Below are 9,728 nucleotides of genomic sequence, written 5' to 3' on the forward strand. Positions count from 1 at the left end.
CCCGACCCCGCCGCCCCCTCGGGGGTCTCCATCCCTTGGACATCGGCCTTTGCCCGCAGCCACCGAGCTCCCGCCCCGCCGGGGCTCCCCGGGGGCTCCCGGCCCCACTCGGTGGCTCCGGGTAAATGCTCTCGTGTGTCCCGTCCCCCCCCTCACCACCATCCCGCGCCGTCGGTGCCGCTCGCACGGCGCCATCTAGCGGCTCCGGTGCGCTCCGCCGCCGCCCGTTACCGGAGGCGGCTCCTCCCTGCGCAGGTGCGCGGTGGGACCCGACGGGACGGGCGGTGGGAAAGGGTCCTGCGAGGGTCCGGCTGCTGCGTTCGATGCAGGGAGCTTGGTGCCGACCCATGGTTGGGGGGGGGAGCACCCATTGGGTGCTGAGGGGGAAACCCCAATGGGTGCAAGCGATGTAGGGAAGGGGTTTTTAGGGTTGGGGGGGGGGGGAGCAGCCGGCCCTAAGCCGCTGCTGGTGGAGGAAGGCACAAAGCGGGGCGGGGGGGGGGGCTCAGCGCTGGCGCCCAGATGTGCGGTGGCGGCTCAGGGTGGGCCGGGGGCTTGCGGTGGTTTGGGATGGGAAGGAGGAGGAGAAGGGGTGTGGAGGGGGGACGACACCAGGTTTCCATCCCTTAAGAGGCTTCTGGGCCGGGGGGTGCAGCCTCGGGTCCCCCCCGTGGCGCGGGGGGAGCCGCGTGTCGCTGCTTCGAGCTTTCACTTCTCCTTTCTCACGGCCGCAGCCTCTTGCACAAGAGCAAAGCAGCGAGAAGGGCACCTCCGGGACGGGTGCTCACCATGGGGGGGTCCCCGCTGGCACCCCCCGGCCTGAGCAGGGCGATGGGGGCAGCCCGGGTGCTGTGGGGGCTTCACCCCATGACCCTGGTCTTTCAGAGAGTGGGATCCCAGCCCCTGGGACAGGGTTTGGCTATCCCTGAATGAAGAGGACGGGTGCTGGCGTGGAGGTGGTGGCAGCCGCATCCCTGCTCAGCATCCCTCATTTGGAACTCATCCTCACATTCCCATCGGGCCCAGCTCACTCTGGGACAGCACCCTATGGACCAGCACAGGCTCACACTGCCCGTGGGCACCACGCAGAAATCCCCCTCCCTGCTCCCCATCTTGGGCTCATGCCTACAGGAAGCATCGGGATCCTGGGAGCGGGACGTGGGCGACCCTCATTACAGAGCCGTGGTTTAATCCCAACTCCCCGGGCACTAATTTCCTCCCCTCCCTTTATCGCTTTCCCTGTTCCCCCCCCCCCCCCCCCTTCAATTAAGGGCTGGAAGTGTTTCAGGCTCTGGCAGCGAGCTCTGGACGTCGCTGTGAGCGATGGCTCCCGCGGGCTCCGTCCCGGTAATTTATGGGGCTGAGCTGCATAAATCACTGCAGCGAGCGGCTCCCAGACAGCTGCTCCCCCCCCCGGGGCCGGCCGGGACCCCCGCCTGCCCCAGCTACCTGCTGAGTGACGCCGAGCCCTTGGGGCAGCCACCAAGGTGTGTGTGGGAGAGGGGGGGGAATGGAAAACCCTTCACCTTTTCCACCCATTTTGGCAGCGATTCCCCCATCGCCGGCCTCTCCCAGCAGAGCAGGGGTGGATGGGTGCCCGCAGGGCATTGGGGCAGGTGGAGGCGGGGTGGAGCAATTGATATCCCCATTCCCATCATGCGGGGGAATCCCAAGTCCAAAAGCTGCTGGGGGTCCCCATGGATGAGGTTGGATGGGGCTTGGAGCAACCTGGTCTAGTGAAGGTGTCCCTGTGGCAGGGGGTTGGAGCCGGGTGAGCCCTACGGTCCCATTCCATGCCGGGATTCCTTGGTTCTACGACCTGCGGCTCACGCTGAGGCCTGCGGGATGGGAATGGCCGAGCTGCGGGGCTGCCGGCAGGGAATGGGAACGCGCAGAGGGGGGGGGGGGGGGGGAAGAAAAGGGGGCATTTTCGCCTCAATGTGCTGAGCAGATTGGAACCAGCTCTGGTTAAGTCATTGGCTCTGTTGGGAGGTCTGAGCTGGAGCGTCTCCCGCCCGTGCCCCCTCCCCACGATCAATCAAAGTTGCAGCAAATTAGCCCAGATGCTGGGAGATTCGGTTCAAATCCAGCTGTGGTTTGGATCGCGTTCGCATGCCTGGCTTCATGTGGGACCTGGGCTCTTGGACAGGATACAGCCCCCCGGTCTCTGCAGGGCCCTGTTTCCCAGCGCAGCCTCTCCCCAAAGCCCACACACATGTCTTCCATTACGGCGCGTTGGCCAGCCGGGCCGCATCCGGCACCGCCGGCAGCCTCAGCCCCCGCTGGCTCCTCACACTTCATTCTCCCCATGGAGCTGGGCTATGGAAGCCCCCCGGCCCCAGCACCGCGGCCCCTGTGTCCCCTCTGCCTGCGCTGCTGGGCTGAGGCCGTGCAGCTCGTGACAGCGCTGAGCTGGGGGTGCATGGGTGATGCCCACCCTGCTCATGGGATGCTCACACTGGGCTCCACCTGCTTAAAGCTGGACGGAGACACAGGGTGCTGCTGGGGTGCCCCCGCATGAGAGGATCCCTGCGGGGTGATGGGAAGGGTTGACCCCCTCTCTTGGCATGGGACAGCCCCTCCACCAGCCAGGCTGTGGTGGATGCCATTGGGTGGGCAAAGGGACCCCTTCTTTTGGGGTGATGCTCAGGTGAAGGGGGGGCCATGCTCCTGTGGAGTGCTGCTTGGTGGGGCAATGGGAGCCCAATGGGTATGCTGGGGAGGGGGGAAATGTTCGGTCGGACAAAGGTACCTACCCCACAGGGTGATATTTCATGTGGTGCTGGGGCCCTTTCTTGTGAGGGGACGTTCAGGTGCACAGGCTCACGCAGTGACTGAGGTTGAGGACCTCAGGAGTTATCACCCAGCCCTCAGCTAAAGCTGCCCAGGACCTTGCCCAGATGCCTTTTGGCCATCCCCGAGGATGGTGACTTCACCACCGCCCTGGACAGCCTGTGCCAGTGCTCCCCTCATAGGGAAAGATGCTCGGTGCTGCCCAGTGAGGAGCTCCATGGGTCAGTCCTGGCACTGGGCACCACTGAGCTGAGCCTGGCTCCATCCCCCTGCACCCTCCCTCCAGGATGTACGTACGGGGACCCAGTGCCCTGAGCCTTCTCCGGGACGAGCAGCCCCAGCTCACCCATAGGAGAGATGCTTCAGTCCTTTGATCTTCATTGTGCTGCTTCACTGGGTCTGTCCACACCTCTTGTACTGGGGAGCCCAGGAGTGGCCTCCCCAGCGCTGAGCAGAAGGGAGGGATCCTCATCCTCATCCTCACCCTCGCCCTCCTGGCGCAGCCCATGGCACCGTTCGCCTCCTTTACCCCAAGGGCACGTTGCTGGCTCATGGTCACCAGAACCTCCGGGGTCTTTGCTGTGGCCTCTGGGATATCCTGACCCCTACGGCTTTGAACTTCCCCTTGTTGCACTGAACGAGGTCTCTGTCAGCTGGAGGGGGCAATGGAACCCCCTTCCTTATGGGGTGATACCTGATGGGGTGGTGGGACCCCTTCCCTGCTGGGTGATGTGCAGGTAGGGGAGGACCCCATCCCTGTGGGGTGATGCTTGGTGGGATGATGGGACCTCTTGCCTTATGAGTGATGGATCATGGGGCAGTGAGATCCCTTCCTTGTGGAATGATGCTCAAATTGGGTAGGAGCACTTCCAGGGGTGTAATACTTGGGGAGGGGGAAAGAGAGGTGATGAGACCCCCTTCTCTGAGGGGTAATGCTTTATGAGGCAATGGGACCCCTTCCTTGTGGGCAGTCAAACGAGGGCACCCATCCCTGCCAGGTGATGTTTCATGGAGCAATGGGACCCCTTCCCTGTGGGGTGCTGTCTGATAGGGTGATGAGACCCCTTCCCTGTGGGTCAATTGACTTCTACTGTGGGACAATACTCAAATTGAGTGAGGAACACTTCCAGTGGGGTGGCATTTGGAGGGGGGAGAGGTGATGGGACCTTTTCTCTATGTGATGACACTTCATGGGGCAATGGGACCCCTTCCTTAAGGGGTGATGGGACCCCTTCCTTAAGGGGTGATACCTGATGGGGTGATGGGACCCCTTCCTTAAGGGATGATACCTGGTGAGGTGATGGGACCCCTTCCTTAAGGGATGATACCTGGTGAGGTGATGGGACCCCTTCCTTAAGGGATGATACCTGATGGGGTGATGGGACCCCTTCCTTAAGGGATGATACCTGATGGGGTGATGGGACCCCTTCCTTAAGGGATGATACCTGATGGGGTGATGGGACCCCTTCCTTAAGGGATGATACCTGATGGGGTGATGGGACCCCTTCCTTAAGGGGTGATACCTGATGGGGTGATGGGACCCCTTCCTTAAGGGATGATACCTGATGAGGTGATGTGACTTCTTCCTTTTGGGGTGACGCTCACTCAAACAGGGACACCCATGCCTGCCAGGTGATGTTTAATGGAGCAATGGGACCCTTTCCCTTGTGGGGTGCTGCTTGATGGGGTGATGGGACCCTTTCCTTGTGGGATAATACCTGATGGGCTGATGGGACCCCTTCCCTGCAAGCTGACAGGGAAGCGATGGTGCGATGCTTGCCGGGACGATGACCCCCCCCCCTTCCAAATACTTCTCAATACGATGCTGCCACCCGCCTCCCCTTTGGCCGGGGATGCTCAACCCCAAACAAGAACACGCATCCAGCCGGTATTCCCAAAGGAATGGGACTCCCTTCATTAGCCAGTCACGAGTGGGAAGCCCACGAGATGGCAGCAACGGGCCGCTCTCTGGGATGTGTGTGTGTGTGTCGTGTCCCCCCCCGCTTTCTCCATCACTCCCCCCCCCCAAGAGGCCGCTTTATTCCCCCTCCATCTCGCCCCGGTACCCCCGACGCGCACCGGGGTGCGCGTCGGGGGTACCGGGGCGAGATGGAGAGGGTATAAAGCGGCTTCGGACCCGGGGGGGGGGGACCCACACACACAACAGCGGAGCTACGCAGCCCGTTGCTGGTGGGCCGGCCCCAGTTGCTGACTAATCCCGGGGCTGAGTCACGGTTGCGGCGGGGAGCGCTGCGGCAGCGCACACCCCATCCCCTCCATCCCCTTCCCAAAGGGAGAACCCCTATGGGCATATGATATGGGGGAAAGGGGGGCAAAGGGGGACACCCTCTTAATATCCCCTTCATGGGGGGGTTTAAGGAGTTTTGGGGGGTTCTAAGGGGGAAAGCACAGTGAGTTGATGGAGGATGAAGGATGCTGATGGGGTTTGGGGGGTGTGTGTGTCATTCCGTGAGTCGTTCTGTAGGTATTTGGGGGTGTATGTATGGGAAACGGGGGGGAGAGGGGGGGGTGGTCGTGGCCTGGGTCCCCATAGCAGCGTGCGGCCTTGCGCAGCGGCGGATGCTGGCGGGCGCGGATGCTGCTGTCAATGACAACGCCGCTGTTGCTGTGGAGACCGCTATGATGCTTCTCCAGAGCAGAGTGAGGTCAGACGGCTCCAGCAGGAATTGGGGAGGGGGTGTGTGGATGGATGCATAAGGTGGGGGGGGGGGGGGGGGGGGAAGGATGCCCCCATGGATACCCCCATTTTGATGGGGGGTGGTACTTGGGGTGATGGGGAGGGCAGAATTCACTCAGCCAGGAACCCACAACCCATCCGGCTCTGGGACAACGATGGGTTTGGGGATCCCAGAGTCTGATCAGATCCCACTGTGAGGGCCAGAGGACGACAAGGCAGACTGGTGCAGCAATGGGGTGCCCTCCCTCAGTACTCTAAACTCCCCCCCCCCCATCACTTTGTGCTGTTCCATCCTCCTGCAGGACACTGGGCTGGCACCCATGGGCGCTGGTGGCACTGGAGGGATGGGGATTCTGCCCAGGGGCAGGCTGGAGATGCTCACCAGGACATTGCCGTGGATGGGGTGTACAGGGGGCACCCCCATGCTAGTACCTGAGTGTGGGGACCCCTGAGGACTTGTGCAACCCCTTCCCACGATGGGGGTCTCCAGTAACCCCATCTCACCAACACCACAGTCAAGCCACAAGGCCGGGATGGGGCCACGCTCCATCACAGTGGGGTGGTCAGGGAGCAGTGGGTGCTCTGGGTTCTTTTGGGTGCCCGGTTGGAGCCCTGAGGGTCCGGAGCAGGCGCTGCCCCACAGCGCAGCCCTCGGTGTGATGGGACCCTTTGCTTGTGCCTCGATGGGTGCACGGCCCCGAGCCTGGAGCAGGTGGAACGCGGCTGTGGGATGCTGGATGCTGAGCACCTCGAGGAGCCGGGGACCGGGGGGACCGAACGGATCAGGAGTGGGAGCCGGGGAAGCGGGGGGGGGTCTCGGTGGTCCCGGTGCATCCCGGCCCCCTGCCCGGCTCGGGGCCGCTCGTCCTCCCCCCGCGCCGATATAAATAGTAGCGTCTTCCCGTTCCCTAAATTTCCTCGCTGACGTAGCGCTCACGTCATTGTGTAGGTTGATGCTTTTCTATGAATGAGCCGAGATCCCCGTTACTACGAGCCCGATCCTATAAAAGCCCCGCGCGCTGCGGACAGCGCAGCACCGCCACCGGCGCCGTCCCCCCGCCGGGACCAGCAGCGGGGAACCGGGACCGGCCCCGGCCAAGCACCGGGGCCCGCAGGAGGTAAGGCACCGGCAGGGCTGGCCCGCAGGTAAGCAGGGACGGAGCCCGGTGCGGGAGCGGGAAGGGGCACCGGGAGCTGCACCTGCCCCCCCCCCGGGGATGGAGGAGGGGGGGGGGGGGGGGAAGGGGGGGGGCGGGGCGGGAGAACCGGGGGGGGGGGGGGGGGGGGGGGGGGCTCTGCGGCGGGAGGCGCGGTACCGCCTGGCGCAGCCCCACGTGCGGGCCGGGGGGCGGTGGGGCCGAGGGGGGGGCGGAGCCGCCCCGGGGGGGAGCACGGCGGGACCCGATCGCCCGCACCTCGCCCCACGGAACGGGGTTGGGGGGGACGGGACGGGGAACCGCATCCGCGTGTGTGTGTGTGTGTGTGTGTGTGTGTGCGTCCCGCGCCGGTGGCACCGGCGCCTGCTTCCCCCCCCCGCCCCGAGCCTGTCCGGTCCATCCCGGACGGGCCCCCCCAGCCGCATCCCGCTGTCAGCCAGCAGCCCCCAAACCCCTCGGGTTCCCCCTCATCCCCTCCCGCTGCCAGCCCCGCAGCCCCGGGGGGGGGGGGGGGGATCGCCTTCATCCCGGTGGACGGGGGGGGGGGCGTCGGAAGAGCGCGGAGACCCCCGTCGAGGAGAGCCCGAGTCAGCGCGTCGGCACCTTGGCTCTAGACTGCTTACTGCTGCGTAGGGACAGGACAGTAACAGTCTACAGTCATGGCTACTGAAGCATGACCCACCGCCGGCACCGGCCCCGGCCCCGCCGCAGCGCCGAAGGGGGGGGGAAATGAGCTGTCCGTGGTGCTGAGCCGTCGGGGAACGCTCCCCACCGCCGCGTTGTGTGTGTGTGGGGGGGGGGAAGGCAGAGGAATGGGTTGAGGATGGGGGGGGGGGGTGTCCCGGTGCCCGCCTGACCCCGCTCTCTCTTTCCCCCCCTGCAGACACCCCACGGCGGACGCCCCCCCCCCTTCCTGCTGCAGCTCAGGTAGGGGGGGTCCCACCCGGCGGGGTGGGGAGGGGGCGGCGGGGAGGGAGATGTAGGGGGGGGTGTGGATGGTACCGACACTCCCCCCCCCCCCCTTTAAGCACCGGACACCCCTCACCCCCCCACTTCGAGCCGCGGGGGGGGGGGTGTCGGTCGCGCTCGCTGCGGTGGCGGGGCCGCCTCCTCGCCGTCGCCAAGGCACCGGCTCCGTGTGTGTGTGTCTGTGTGTGTGTCCTCCGCCCCCCCGACGCCGCCCCCCCCTTCCGACGCCGCCCGGGCGACCGTGGCTTTAGATTGTTACTGTGCCGCTGGGGGGGTAACAGTCTACAGCCATGGTCGCCGGGCCCGGCGGACTCGCACCGCGGGCAGCAGCGGCTCCCCCATCACCCTAAACACCCCCGACCACCAACACCACCTTTTAGCCCGTCGGGGGTACCGGAGAGCGTTAGGGTCCCGTCGGGGGCTGCCCGCCTCCCGGGGCAGTAGGAGCTCACATGCAGGATGCAGCTCACCGCACATCAACTCTTACTGTTCGGGGGGGCGGGCGCCGAGCGGCTCCTCCTCGGACAACGGGAACGGCGGGACCCCTCCGTGCACCGACAGCACTGTCCCTCCCCGGCCCCGCAGCCCCTCACCTGCCCGGAGCCGCCGCCCCATGTCCCGTCCGTGTCGCCGTCGGGGATGCCCGGGGAAGGGGGCAGCGGGGCCGTTCTCGGTAGCGGAGCTCGGGCCGGCGCGGCGGGGACTGAGCGGGGCCGGGCGGCGGCCGGGGGCGGGCGCAGGTTGCACAACCGGCCCGGCGCGGCCAGGAGATTCCTGAGCGGCGAAGTCAGAGCGGCCCGGCCTGCCCCGGCAGCGGGCACCGGGCCCTCGGCGGCCGGCGGCGACCGGTACCGGCCAGGCAGGGCCCCGCGCAGGGGCCACCGGGGACCCAGAGCCCCGGGAGATGGGGCTGGATGGGGAATGGTGACCATGGAGATGCTGCACGGGAGGGGGGGACAGGTCCCAGCCCCTCCCCACAAACAAGGACTTTTAATCCTAAGGGTGCTGCAACTCCAGCACGGGGGTCCCATAGGGATTCCCCACGGGGTGCCCCCTAAGGCGGGGGTTGGCCTTGCCCATGCTCCCCTTTAGGAGCACCCATCAGCTCTGTCCTCACCTGGGGGGGGGGGCACAGGCTAACGCTGGGGTCCCCAGGGCCATGGCACAGCAAGGGGGTACCACAGGCACTGGGTCTCTGCCGTGTCCTGCTCCATTCCCTAGCAGCGATTCCCTTTGCTCCCCGCTTTATCCCACTGCTGTGGATGGCAGCTGGCCACGTGCCACACACCTCCAGGAAGGGGATTTTGGGGCAGCCCCACCACCGCTCAGGTAAAGTCACAACCAACTTGTGTTTAGCACAGCAAAAGTTGCTGCTGGCCACCAAAACCATTCCCTGCAGGGGCTGCGGCATCCAGGACCCTTCCATGGGTGATGGGACACATCCCATGGGCAGCACCGTGGCCCCTGGACCCCATGCTCCAGCCCTGGGAAGGCTCCGTCTGCGCTGTTGTTGTTTTGAAGGCCAAGTCTCTCCTGCTGACATCCCTGGAATCAAGTTCTGTTTCCAGAGTCCTTAAAAATATCCCGGATTTCTGACACTGGGATTTGTCTTCCAATGGTGTTTCCAAGCCGCCGGGCCCGCAGCCAGCCATCAGCACCGGGGGATGAAGGTTGTCCGGCTCCCGTGCTCCTCCTCAGCATGGAGACTCCCCAATTGCACACTGGGACAGTGCTCAGTGGGGTGCAAACCTCAGCCTGGCTCCCGGCAAGCATCCCTGTGCTGGGGTGGGATCGATTTTCCAGGGGGATATCCAGCAGCCGTGACCCTATGGAGCCCCACAGCTGATGATGGAGCTGCTACAAGTGTGTCCCGTCCCCCCCCCCCGGCTGGGAGCTCTCCGTGCATCCCTATGAGAGCCCCCGAAACCCAGCCTGTGAGCCGCTCCCAAGGGGGATCCACGTGGGAACGGTGGGGATCCGGGGTGGGTTGAGGGGTGCAGGAGAGGTGCTGCTGCCTCCCCCCGATGAAGGCAGGGTCGCTGCCCGCCCGCCGCACTCGCTGGTGTTGCCATCCCACAGCTCTTGGCGAAAGGAGCTTTTGTGATTCAGCC

This window comes from Pezoporus wallicus, unplaced genomic scaffold (genome assembly GCF_028554395.1).
Source record: "Pezoporus wallicus isolate ANWC-B61680 ecotype Strahan unplaced genomic scaffold, APGP_CSIRO_Pwel_v1 contig_14787, whole genome shotgun sequence".
Classification (NCBI taxonomy): domain Eukaryota; kingdom Metazoa; phylum Chordata; class Aves; order Psittaciformes; family Psittacidae; genus Pezoporus; species Pezoporus wallicus.